The 14,748-nt window shown below is 36.4% G+C and overlaps 1 protein-coding gene across 22 annotated transcripts in view; it reads left to right on the top strand.

Moving 5' to 3' along the window:
- The window catches only part of ZBTB20 (zinc finger and BTB domain containing 20), a 777,345-nt gene that overhangs the window by 202,681 nt on the left and 559,916 nt on the right, over window positions 1–14,748 (top strand). The window lies entirely within an intron of this gene.

Here is a 14,748-nt window from a genome sequence, read left to right as displayed (position 1 = left end):
TTGTAAGATGATTTCTTGATTTGTGCATGTGTCTGTTGCAGTTGGGTGGAAGTGAGAGAGGAAAAAAAAGTAAAACTTACTTAATGGTAGTCCTAGAAAAGGGTCTAAAATCCAGATGTAGATTTTAAGGCTGGAATATTAACCTTTTGCCAAATCCTTGTCACCTGGTATTTTTTCCTAAGTGTTGATGTTTTAGATGTTAATAGCTCTACCTATTTTCTGATAAATATTTACATTTTTAGTGTAGACAAGCTATTAGAGACTATAGCTTATACTAATTAGGTCAAGTTCTTTAAATGCAATATAGAAAGTGGCAACTTAATATAAAAAGCATTTAAGTGAATAATGTATTTGGTAGTCCCAAATTCCTGATACTGAAAACTTATTCAAATAACTTGCATTATTTTCCTTAACAATGCTATATTAATAAAAGGTTAAGAAGCTGCCATTAGTATTTTTCTTTTTATTGTTTCTTTTCTTTTCTTTTTATTGTTCCATTTAAGCTGTTTTTTGTTTTGTTTTTTAATCACCGTAAAATGAACTTAACCTCTTTGGGAGTAGGAAACACAGGTACTGAGATAAGTAGAGCACTATCCACAGCCTTTTAATACAATGCTTTATACAGAGTAGGTGGTCAGTAAATGTTGAATGAATGCATATATGAATAAAACATGTCTGGAGTTGTATTAGAAATAGAGGAATAGAAAGTCTTAGAAATTTGTTACTTGTTATATATTCTGGATGGGTCTTTGGACTTCCTTTAGTTCTCATACTGCTGATTAGACAGAGATGAGACTACCGATAAATTCTGTCCTTAAAATGAGAAATGAATATGTAAGAATTGATCCTCATTATAATCAAGAATTTACATAACACTATTTGCAATATGCTTTATATTTATTTTTGCTGACTATGAGAAAAGTCTTTATGCCTATTTTTCACACAATGCTGAGATATTCAATGACTAAGTTCTTTCTCATTTTAGAAATACTTTGCAGCGTATGAATAAACAAATCTTCTGTGTTAATATGATCAATGCCATTGGTTTCCTGAGCAATCACTTTCTTTCCATCTCTCCCTCTCCATCTATCACCCACCCGCCCCTGTATTTCCCAATTTCTACCTCACTGAAAACACAAAAATGAAATGTATATTAACTTTCTTCGTGTCAGATAAGATCTGTAACTGTTTTTGCTAAACATAAGTAATGGGCCCTGTGTTTACTGTATACATGTTTATAATTATGGTTTCTTTTATTCACTAAATTCTAACTGTAAATAAGTAGAGATGAAGCCAAGTAGAGGTAAAGTCAAAATAGGGTAGTTAAGACCTGCTTTGGATAGGCCCCCCAGAGATCCATTTTGTGCTACATGAAGCAATCACATGACAATGGCAGAGGCTGCAGAATGGGCCAGTGTCTAGTGCATCAAAACATTTTGTTTAGGGTTCTCAAATTTGATACCACTAGTTAATGTTAATCATGGGTACCTTTAGGCCTGGAAGTACCTTTCTTCTGGGAACAGTTTTTCTTTCACCTTATTTTATACCAGTGGGTGAGAGGCTAGTATCAAGGGCATTCTTTTTTCCCTAGAGCTTAGTGTAGTAGAATAAACTACATTCCTCTGTTAGTCTCAACATTAGAAATTAAGAGATGAGGCAAGAACATCAGTTAGCTAGAATACTAAACCAGATAACAGTAGCTGCTTCACTGACTTGTACCAAAAAGTATAGTATAGAATCCCCAGGAAGGAGAAATTGCTAAGCCCCAGGATGCCTAGGCATAATTGTAGATTTTTCTGTGACTTCAGGGTTAAAGAAATAAAGGAAGAAAATTAACATTTATTAAGAACATAGCATGTCTAAATATACTTTCTTCTTCCCCTTTCTTCCCCTCCACCCTCCCTTCCTCATTTTCTTTCTTTTTATTCTACACAGTAAATGGAGGCCTACTATTTGCCAGACACAGTGTTAAGCTAAATGAATAAAGCAAAGTTCCTGTCCTCAGAGAACACACAGAGTAGTACAGGAAACAAAGATATGTCAATAGAACTCTTTTTGGTTTCACCACTTATTATAAGTATAGACCCAATCAACTTACCTAATCTTTCTGTTCCTTTGTTACTTCTTTGGAAAATTGGAAAAATTATAGTGTCTACCTCATCTGTTGTTGTGTCGAGTTAAATATCAGACAGTACATGTAAAATTCTTAGTTCGGTGGTTTGCACATTGCAAGTGCTCAATAAATCTTAGCTATACTACTATTATTTCTATCACTACCATCACTGCTATAACTTAGAGGCCGAAGAAAGACCATCTCATTGCCTGAGAGCAGAGATCTGGCCTGGGCATTGTCACATAGATTGTCTTAGAGGTTTTATCCAATGGTACTTCTGCTTCTTATACTTTAGAAGAGATTCTAAATGTCATATAGTGTTAGAACTTGAAGGGACCTTAATGGTCATCTATCTAACATCACATCACTGTTGTATCCATGGTGAGGCAATAAGCTCAGAAAAGTTCATGCACTTGTCAGTGTTATACAGTCTAATAGGTGAGAGATGCAGAATTTGAACCTGGAGCTCTTGATTCTTGGTCTACTGTGATACCTCATGTAGAATACCTTCCTACTAGAGATCTGAGAGTTGATTGCTTATCTACAAGAATTAAATGGACTATGTCAAGTTGTTGGAATACTAATCATGAAAAAGCTATTACTGTACTGAATCTAAAAGACCTTCAGATATTCTTTTTTTTTTAAAGATTTTATTTATTTATTTGAGAGAGAGAGAATGAGAGATAGCACGAGAGGGAAGAGGGTCAGAGGGAGAAGCTGACTCCCTGCTGAGCAGGGAGCCTGATGTGGGACTCGATCCCGGGACTCCAGGATCATGACCTGAGCGAAGGCAGTCGCTTAACCAACAGCCACCCAGGTGCCCGACCTTCAGATATTCTTATAATGGGATTAATTTTATCTAAGTTGATTGAAGTTTGTTTTTGTAAATAACTGATTTCTTAAAGAGAATAGACTGAGATTTAGGAAGACATCTACTATCTATGTGACTTCAGATGCTTTAAAGGAGTCTGTGAATTGCAAATACCTTTTAGGATATCTGGATTGTAAACCTCTTGCCTGAGTTTGAATTTAGGAGCTTTGGAATCCAAATGGCCTGCATTGAAATCCCAGTTCTGCACTGCAGTAGCTATGTGACCTGACCAAGGTTGCCTAACCTTACTAAACCTCATTTTTGTCTAAAATGTGGTGATAAGAGCACCTATTTTTTAAATGATAGATGTGAGGATTAAAGTAGATTAGGTATACAAAATGCTTTATTTGGTGTACAACATTCATTAGTATTCCCTACATATTTTTTTTAAAGATTTTATTTATTTTCTGACAGAGAGACACAGTGAGAGAGGGAACACAAGCAGGGGGAGTGGGAGAGGGAGAAGCAGGCTTCCTGCGGAGCAGGGAGCTCAGTGCGGGGCTTGATCCCCAAACCCTGGGATCATGACCTGAGCCGAAGGCAGACGCCTAACGACTGAGCCACCCAGGCGCCCCTGTATTCCTACATACTAATTTTCTTCTCTCCCCCCTTTTTTTCTTTTAAAGATTTTATTTATTTATTTATTTGAGAGAGAGAGAGAGAGAAAGAGCAGGCACGAGTTGGGGGAGGGGTAGAGGGTGAGAATCCCAGGCAGACTACCCCTGACTGCAGAGCCCAACATGGGGCTTGATCTCACGACCCATGAGATCATGACTTGAGCTGAAACGAAGAGTAGGTCTCTTAACCAACTGAGTTACCCAGGCACCCCTAGACTCACCATTTCTAAGTCCACACGCTGTATGTCTGTAGAAGGCTGGGGCTATTTAAAGAAAAACTTAAGATGAGGATAATTACATCCACTTCAATGTCTGTGATTATGGAAAGGTACCTTGCAATGGAAGGGCTTTGATACAACTCACAGACAACTATCACCCCTCTTTTGAAAGTCAGATATCTTTAAAACCAATGTCTTGCAAACAATGAAGAACACATCCTCCCCAATTAAACCATATACTCTTCCATGCATCCTAGTGAACTAGGTGGTTCTGTTGGGAAGGTTGTCACAATCTAAGCAGCCTCAGATTTGGGGTGCATAGTTGGCAATGAGTAAATGGCTGTATAAGTCTTTCTTTTTATCTTGATCCCCTTCTTGAGAAAGGAATTGGTGTGGTAGAATGTCCTGATACTCTCCTATGCAAACTCCCTCAACAGTAGGAAAGTGGATTATGAATTTGTATGTCTGATTTTCCCTTATCTTTAATAAAAACTAGATGATCTTAATTATAGTAAACCAGTTTTTTCCTGCCATCCTGTTTATGTTGTAGCAGTATCTGTCTGAACAACGATCAGAAAAGAAGGAAAAAGCACTAGATAATATATGGAATAGACTATTAGCAGAGTTCATAAAGTTGTCTTGCCTGATGTCAGGTGTACAGCTTTGACCATGATGAGTCAAGGTAAACATTGATGATTAATGAAATTTTTAATTAGTTGGGTATTAGTTTGCTAGGCTGCATCACAAACTAGGCAGCTTAAACAAGAGAAATTTGGTTCTCACAGTCCAGAAGTTCAATATCAGTGTTTTGGCAGTGCCAGTTCCTTCTGAGGGCTGGGAGGGAAGGATCTGTTCCAGGCTTCTCTCTTATACACTTAGAGATGGCTGTCTTCTCTCTTGTGTCTTTTCACATTCTCATCTCTTCATGCTTATCTGTGTGTCCAAATTTCCCTTTTTTATAAGGACACTAGTCATATTGGATTAGGGCCCTCTCTAATTATTTTAACTTGATTACGTCTGTAAAAACCCTATCTCCAAATAAGGTCCCCTTTTGTGGGACCCATTTTACTTTGGTTAGGACTTCAACATTTTTTTTTTTTTTTGAGGGGAGAGCTCAATTTAACTCATAACAGTTGGGTTAATAGTTAACATTTATTGAGTGATTTGTATTCCAGATGTTTTACCTGTATTATTGATAATCCTTACAACGTTCTATTAGGTGGATGTTATTCCCCATTTTACAGGTGAGAAAACTTAAACTCCGAGAGAAAAAATATGTCCAAGATTACACAGCTAGTACATGTTGAATTGCTAATATTTGAACCCATAGAATTCCATACTGCATTTTTGATGGATGAGCTTTATAACAACTTGGTCAAAAGCCTCCCAAATACTTCAAGCATTCACTCAAGATTCTTTTTTTGGGCAGGGGGGTCATCATTAGGGCTTGTGCCCAAGGACATTTTATCCATCAAAAATGGTGCATTGTGCTATTGTTAAATGCCCAGCATTGACTGCCTACATCTTCACTCCTGGATTTTTTGCTGATAGTTGTCTTTGAAGGCTTAGTGTTTTAGCTCTCCTGCACCTGATGAAGCTTTTGGACAGGATGGATTCTGAACATAGACTGCATGGGTTGATTCTGGCCCCAGTTGGTGTGGATGGCGCTGAGAGCCAAGTCATGCCCAGGGTCTGCTACTCAGCACATGTGCACTCTGCTCTCCTTTCTCTCTCTTCTCCCTCATCTTTGTTTTTCACTCTTTTTTAAAAATTTTTTAAAGATTTTATTTATTTGACACACAGAGAGAGAGCACAAGTAGGCAGAGCAGCAGGCAGAGGGAGAGGGAGAAGCAAGCTCTCCGCTGAGCGGGGAGCCCGATGTGGGGCTCAATCCCAGGACCCTGGGATCATGACCTGAGCCGAAGGCAGCTGCTTAACCGACTGAGCCACCCAGGTGCTCCTTTGTTTTTCACTCTTAACAGGTAGTTTATGATTTTTTTTTTCTTTTCTATAGTCCCTGCCATGAGTGATAAACACTGAAAGGGACAAGCTGTGAAGAATGACAGAATAGGAAATATCTCTGCTTCCGTGAAAGCTAGTGCCCCTGTAGGTGTTTACTGTAAACTGGCTGCAGCCTTGTTACTGATTCAGACTAAAGAGCAAGGGGGCATTGTGTACCTTATGTAAGTTTCCTATCTTACCAATGGAACAGTTTGTTTCTGACTTTGAAGTTTTAAAACAGAACTTGCTCATGACCCAATTTCACTAATAATTCTCTTAAGTAACCCTTGTACTCATTTATAAGATTTTTTTTCCACCCACTGTCTGTCTACCCTGGTTTAAAAATTTTATATATGTACTTTTAAAAAATTGATTAGCTGGAGAGCTGCCCATTCCTCTGTGCTGTATAATAAGGATTTAAAAACTGCACACTGAATTCTGTATAGTGTAATTAAAACTGACCCACATTTGGACCTGAGTACACCAGGACTTAGCCAAACTTGCCATGAGCTGAGTTCTGGTGGCAGATGGGAACTAATGAGGACACACTCCACTCCAGAATTTCCCAGCTGCTTGGCCCCTTTTTGTACAAACAAGGTTTGGAGCGAAGTCCGGATCCCAAGAGCATGTTCTGTAAATGTGCTGTACCCAATGATTTGGGAAATGTTCTCACAAAATCAGGCTGTTTCAAGGTATCCTTAAGACCTCAGCTACTATCAGATTTTAAACATGAAAATTACAAGAGGCCTTTTGTGCTGGCTCCAACCAATTTTTAATTTTAAAGTGAATTAAAATTGCATTCCCCATCCCCACCCCACCCCGGTCTTTTTTCCTATGCCTGGGGATAGAATGATCATTCATATCCAAACCTGGAGATTTGCAGGTGGTTGTCTCAGGACAGACTAGGTCTCCTTGCAACGTATGGATCTCTTCAACTGGTTTGATGTCCTGGGACTATTCAGGCAGATGTAATTGAATCAGTTTGAAGCAGCTGTAGCTGGCATGTGGTCTCTCAGATTGCTAGCACCTGCTTGTTTTTTTGCAACTCACTAGAGTGAGAGAAGTGCCAAAACCAGCATTGGTCTTGGAGCAGATAAAGCACTTCAGACCCTATATTCCATTCTCCTTCCAATCTAGCCACATCATCATTGGTGCCTGAATTAATAAAGCCCCCTTTCATCATTATGTCTGAGGTCTACTTTTCCTTCTCACTCTTCTCGGTATTGGGATCCTGACAGTACTGACCGTGCTGGTCCAAAAACATAAGGGAGTATAATGGAGATCAGGTGGCTTTGGGGCTCTCTTATCATTAGACAACTGGGTAGCCTGTGGTTTGCAGAATCATTTAAATGAACGCACCAAATTCATTTGCTGTTCCAGCACAGTCTTATTGGCACAGAGAATGAGCAGTTAATGTATAACAAACTGTGAGCTGTTATGGAATATGATAAATACATTTGCTTAGCAGGGGGGGAATGTAAAATGGAACTATTTCTCTAATGTAACTCTAAACTAATCGATATGGATTTCTTCAACACTTATTATGTGCAGAAAGATGCAGTCTACTAAAAAAGGATAAAAATTCTAGGACACACTAAATATATAAAATATATTTTAAAAGACACAGATTTGGAATTTTTAAAAACAGTTTAAATCCACTTAAAAATGTGTATTTACTTTATCTTCTCTTCATCCCACTAAATTATTTGATAGACATATATTTAACCTTCAAATATTACCTATTTCCTAATGTTTCATTTGAACCTGGAGATGACAAAGTATATTTCTTAAAGTTTATAGTTTATGTTACAGAGTTCTTTCTGACATGGTTTCAACATTGATAATCTTTTGAGAGAAACCAAGAGACAAATTGAGTTTATGAATAAGAGTAATAAGAGTGAATTCCAAAAAAAGTCATTTCATTATCATCTGTAGATGCCTACTTTGCAAGACAGGCCTAGACACTATGAACATAAAGAGTTATATATAGTCCTTGACTGTAGGACTCTTATGGTATTCTTGAAGAGGTGTGATATAAATAAATACAAATAAAATAAAAAAATTAAATAAAATAAGCCACTCTCAGTATTAAATGCATGCTGTAGACCTGGATTTGGTGTCAAATGAAGGCTGTAAAAGTGAAAATATCAGCACTCCTGTCAAATGAATGCCTTGGACCTGATGTCCTGCTCCCCTTCAGTGCCCATGGAGCACATCACCGATCCATCAGGGTTCTCTCTGCCACTAAACCAGAACTTGATCAGACTCCTCCTGAAGACAACACTTTAGACAACCATTACCAACTGATGGAAGTTGGATGTAAAATGAAACCTGTTTGCTATTGCTGAATAAGTCATTAAGTACTAAAGATATTCCATGGAGATAGAGTGTTCAGTGAGCCGCAAGTAAGACATGGGACTTGAACTAGGCCTTGAAACAACATGAAACATAGGACAGAAGACATTTGAAAGGTGAAAGGAATCATTTTCAGGCTGAGTCATATAAACAAATGAATTAAGTATGGAATTGTGTGGATTATCAAGGATAATGACTAGTCCTCATTTATAAATATATAAGTGGTTATGTAATTATTAGTTGAACATTTTTCTTCTCTGCTATACTAATTCCATGAAATATTATATTATTGTTTATTATAAAATACCTTCTTGGGGAGAACTTCATTGACTCCCCCTATCTGAACAACGCTTTCCTACATTTCTATAGGTTCCTATTTTTTCCCTTCATAGTATATAATTCACCTGATGGTTTGGGGAGCACCTTCTCACTGCCAATATTCTATATTTAAAATTAAGGGTGATTCAAAGAGGACTTTGTTCTCTTTATATAACATATATATATGTTGTTATATAATTTATATAACAACACCTTTTTAAAACCTGATTTTTATTTTTATAAATACTGTGGTACTCCCAACACTAATTCGGGAGATTTTAATTTTTAAATTTTTTAAATTTTTTATTTTTGGGTGAGATTTTTATTTTAACCAAAGGATTTAAGAATTTTGCTACATATTTCTCATTTCAGGGAACAAAGAGACAATACATTGTAGTGGAAGGAATATGAGGTTTAGAAATAGAAGATCTTGGGGGGAGATCTGGGGGGCATCTGGGTGGCTCAGTCGGTTGAGAGTTCTACTCAAGGTTTCAGCTCAGGTCTTGATCTTGGGGTCATGGAATCAAGCCCAGGTTGGGCTCCAAACTCAGTGCAGAGTCTGCTTGAGATTCTTTTCCCATCTGTCTCCCACCCCCTCGGTTCCTCCCCGACTCACAAGCGCGTACTCTAAATAAATAAATAAATACAATATTTTAAAAAAAGAAATAGAAGATCTGGATTTAAGTTTCTGCACTACACCTTGTTGGCTATGAGATATTGGGCAGGCCCTCATGTACTTTTAGGCTCAGTTTGCTCATCTGTATATTAGAGATGACAGTATACTGAAGTACTTTAAAAATACAGTTAGCCCCTCTCCTTCCTCTTCTGCCCTTCCTCCTGCTCTTCATTCTTTTCCTTTATCCTCATTATTATAATTATACCCTAAAACCATATCCTAAAGTGTTTAGCATGGTTACTGTATAGATCCTTCTTTCCCTACCATTTTTATCATTTGCTCTATCTCATAGTTTTATTGTGCACTATGAATTGAGCATACCTAAAAAAGAAGAATTCAATAAACACTCCATAACCTACTCCTTACTAACATTTATTGTTGAATCATTTGCTCCTAAATACCAGTTCTCTTTCTTTTGAAATATAATTATTTGCTATTAATAATTTATATATTTAAAGTAACTTTTATGTTGATCTGTTTTATTTTTAAATTTTTTAAATTTTTTATATTGACCCATTTTAAACATTGGCTTTTTGTGTTTGATTTATTTATTTATTCATTCATTCAATGGAAATTGTTCTAGCTATTGACATAACTGTATTCACTTTCTACCTGATTATATATATATACCTTAATTATCTATATCTTGCTGAGCTTATAAACTGTTAGGAGACCAATGTCTCCTAAAAACAATTCCAGTATAAATAGACTCATCTCTGAGTTGTTAGAACCATTTATTTCCACCTTTCGAATATTTGGTGACTCTAAGATTGATTAGAAGGTTGGCTAACTAAAATGTATTAACTACAGAAACAATTTCATTTACTAATAGGTTAAAAAAGAGAAAAACAATAATTGATGCTTGCGCTTTCCTAGAAGGATATTCCTTCACTATTTCCTCCTTTGAACATATAACGTTTAATGATGGATATCTACATGTACCATCCTTATGATTTTGAGGGTCTTTAAGGGAATTTTTGAAAATAATTTCTAATTTTTTAAATATATGCATTTCTGTGTATTTGGAGTAAAATAGGTGAATAGATCTTTTATCTCTCAAAATATATTTTCTTTAAAGTATTTGAACTTTTCACACTATTTGCTATTCTCAATTTTTGTTAAGAAGATCAAAATAATATTGTACTATAGGTCATAACTTTTTAAAAATAAAAAATATAAGTGATGGGTGGGAGAGATGGGGTGGCTGGGTGATAGACATTGGGGAGGGTATGTGCTATGGTGAGCACTGTGAATTGTGTAAGACTGTTGAATCACAGACCCATACCTCTGAAACAAATAATACATTATATGTTAAAAAAAAGAAGATAGTAGGAAGGGAAAAATGAAGGGGGGGTTGGAGGGGGAGGTGAACCATGAGAGACTATGGACTCTGAGAAACAAACTGAGGGTTCTAGAGGGGAGGGGGTTGGGGGATGGGTTAGCCTGGTGATGGGTATTAAAGAGGGCACATATTGAATGGAACACTGGGTGTTATACGCAAACAATCATGGAACACTACATCAAAAACTAATGATGTAATGAATGGTGATTAACACAACATAATAAAATAAAAATATATATATAAGTCAATTAGGGTATTTTGAATTTTGAGATTTAAGTAAGTATAGAAACATAATGCTGTATATAGAAAAAATAGGTGAACTGAAAATTACCTAAAAATGTTGCTTTCATAATGTCTTAAATTTATATAGCAAATTAGATAGCTGAGTTCAGTATTACTTTAAAAAATGGTTAATTTTGGATATTAGGAGACAAACAATTTTTAATCATGCTGGTCTAATGCCTCAAGCAAAGCAATGCATACTTACTAGTATCTTTGCCAATGTCAGGATAAGATATACCCTAGGCCAAAAGAAAATTTATTTTTTTCCCCTGTGTATTTGTCATACCTAAATTTCCATTAATCAAAATGTCATACCTAAATTTCCATTAATCAAAAATGAGTTTATTTACTTTATGAATCCAGTTCTTCAACAACAGAAATAATTTTTAATTTGTTGGCTTATTTAAATTATGTTTACTTGGGGCACCTGGGTGGCTCAGTAGGTTAAGCAGTTGACTCTTGATCTCAGCTCAGGTCTTGATTTTAGGGTCATGAGTTCAAGTCCTGCACTCTTAAATTATGTTCACTTAAGTGATTTTAAGAATACCTTTGCTACTGACATAAAAAGGAATGAGATCTTGCAATGACATGGATGGAACTGGAGGGTGTTATACTGAGTGAAATAAGTCAATCAGAGAAAGACATGTATCATATGACCTCGTTGATATGAGGAATTTTTAACCTCAGGAAACAAACTGAGGGTTGCTGGAGTGGTGGGGGGTGGGAGGGGTGGGGTGGCTGGGTGACAGACATTGGGGAGGGTATGTGCTATGGTGAGCGCTGTGAATCGTGCAAGACTGTTGAATCACAGATCGGTACTTCTGAAACAAATAATGCAATATATGTTAAGAAAAAAAAAAAGAAGAAGATAGCAGGAGGGGAAGAATGAAGGGGAGTAAGTCGGAGGGGGAGACGAACCATGAGAGACGATGGACTCCAAAAAACAAACTGAGGTTTCTAGAGGGGAGGGGGTTGGGGGGATGGGTTAGCCTGGTGATGGGTATTAAAGAGGGCACGTTCTGCATGGAGCACTGGGTGTTATGCACAAACAATGAATCATGGAACACTACATCAAAAACTAATGATGTATGGTGACTAACATAACAATAAAAAATTTAAAAAAAGAATACCTTTGCTACTGATCATGTACCATCCTAAAATATTTATTATTTATTCATGTCAGTATTTCACTTGGATTCTAAAAAAATAAATGTCATAATTTTCTTTTTTAGTATTTATTTATGTATTTAAAATCTCATCATTTTCTTAAAAAAATGACCAATACCTGTTTAGACCAGTCTGACTTTCTTGAAAGTATGGGATTAGAAGAAGTTACATTACTTTAGGATAACATCTATCTATAGGATTTAAGAGGGAACAACTCCAAATAGAGGATAGTATATTCCTTTTAAAGTTGACTTACTACTACTAGCAGCCATCACTGCAAACTCCAAGTAATTTTTTTCTTTGTTCTTTCCTTATACTTGTATGTTCCTATCAGTTGGAGACTTTGACATCACCATTTACACATATGAAACTGCTGTATCAGCTTCCACTTTGTTGGAGTACAGAGAGAGTGTATTAGTTTTTTAGGACGGCTGTGACAAATCGCCACAAACTGGGTGGCTTAAAACAAATTTATTCTCTCATAGTTCTAGAGACCAAAAGTCCAAAAAGCAAGGTCCAGAATGGCCATGATCCCTTTGAAGGCTCTAGGTAAGATTCTTTCTTGCCTCTTAGAGTTTCTGGTGGCCCCAGGGGTCCCTTAGCTTTTGGCAATATAACCTCAAACTCTGCCTCCATCTTTACATGGCCATTTCCTCTGTCTATGCCTCTCTGTTTTCTCCTCTTCTTATAAGGACATCAGTCATTGGATTTAGGGCTCACCTTAAATCCAAGATGATTTCATCTCAAGGGGCTTAACAAGTTACATCTGCAAAGGCCTCATTTCTTAGTAATATCATATTCTGAGGACTCAGGTAGACATGAAATTGTGAGGGACACTGTTCAACCTACTAGAGAGAGTAACTTTATTTTTCTATAGTAAATATCTATGGAAGGTTTATTTACAAATTCACATATTAATCTTTTTCCCCTCTGTAGTTGACACAGTTTATCTGTTCAGCATTTATAGAATACTTGTTGCCTTAGCACCTTAGTATTTTTTATGGATTTAATTGAATCATGAGTCATTCTCTTACATACTCTTTTAAGCTACTGAAACTTCTCTTTATTATAAATGCTGAACTTGAGGCACAGAATAGGTGTTTAACAGGGTTACAGTCAGTGTAAAATTCAAAACTGACTTTGGTATCATTCAGCTTTTTTGTGAAGCCACATGTACTGAAGTACCAAATATCTCATGAAGTACATAGAACTTAAAAATAACTTTACTTATAAACTAAATAATTAGTTACAGAAATTTTTTTCATAATGGTCTCCAGATTCTGTAAGCCAAGTATGCACCTGAAATTTAGTGTTGTAGAGTGACAAAGACATTGTACTAGATTTTAGCTGTTGAAACCATGAGATAGCTAAACTTATCTCTCTATATTTATCATAGGCAAGGTCTTTATTAGAGAATTATGAATCTGGCTATCTATAGAAATACACATCCATTAAGCGATAACTGGAAGTCACGAGTATCCAGGACCAGATTGAAAAGGCAGGGATCAGCTCAGAAAGGTCAATTTCAAACTTTATGTAGCCAGCTAGTGACCGAGATAGAATTTAAGCTCCGCTCTGCCCAACTGAAACACCTCCATGCTTTGTACTTCTTCTAAGTTGATTCTCAAGTTGTTGAAAGTGTTTTTTGTTTCCCTTTAGAGTAGACTACTAATAAGGTAAGGGTTGACAGAAGGAGCAAAATAGAGCCATTCCTAAAAGAATTGGAATAGAATTGGAAGGATTTGTTGGTCCTTTCCACCTCATGATTATGGGATATTACAGGTGTGTTTTCTTTAAGAATACTCAATAAGCCAACAACTTGAATTTTAAAAATATATCTATAAGTAGAGTGATTATATGAATTATATGAAATACAAATTCATAATTATATGAATTATAACGGCTTATCTATTGGACAATTCTTTTAAGTTGCAGCTCTTATAGTACACTTCTGTTCTGGTGCACATAATGTATGGTGCACATAATTATGGTGCACATAATAGTATGCTCATAGGTTAGAAAAATTTAGAAATAAGTATTAGACTTCCTTACCAGGAAAAGGATTAAATAGAAATGAAAATGAAAATCAAATAATCTCTGAAATAGTAATATAGATAAATGTGAAAATGTGACTGTGATTTACAAAACTGTGATTAGCACCCAAAATACATTAATTGAATTAACCCATCTAGTTTGTGTTGTTCCTGTTTCTCTAAGAACCAAAGAGAAGAAAGTCTCCTTCTGCTAAATTGAAGATTTCTCTCTGGTATGGATCACTCTAACACCACAGAGAAAGTAAGACCTAGTTCTAGGCACCAGAGATAGAGCTCTGAACAAAAAGACCCCGATCCTGTACCCCATGAAGTTAAAATGGCGGTGGGGTGGTAGTGTGTGTGTGTATGGAAGAAGACAATAAACAAATTCACAATAACATAAATAAGAATGCTTAGAAAGTGGTGTGTGCTATTCAAGAAGTACAACAACAACAAAATAGGATAGGGAATGGCTGGGGGGTGGGAAGTGGTCATGGGTGGGCTTTCTGAGGGAATAATACCAGAACTAAATTAATCTAAATTTGATCTCTATATTCTTACAGGTTGCTCAGGATTGTGGTCCCAAGGTGTATATGTATTAGAGCAGAGGGGCAAGGGGATGCATGCCCTGACTGTTAGCTATTAACAATGTATAATTAGGAGGTCTGCTTCAGGGACAACCAGTTGATGCTCTTCTTTATCCTGATAGTAAACACAGCAATAATAAGCATTCAGAAATGGACTAAATATGGTCA

This window comes from Callorhinus ursinus, unplaced genomic scaffold (genome assembly GCF_003265705.2).
Source record: "Callorhinus ursinus isolate GAN/ISIS: 27379988/994484 unplaced genomic scaffold, GSC_fseal_2.0 scaffold1, whole genome shotgun sequence".
Classification (NCBI taxonomy): domain Eukaryota; kingdom Metazoa; phylum Chordata; class Mammalia; order Carnivora; family Otariidae; genus Callorhinus; species Callorhinus ursinus.
This window is presented reverse-complemented; position numbering and strand designations above follow the sequence as displayed.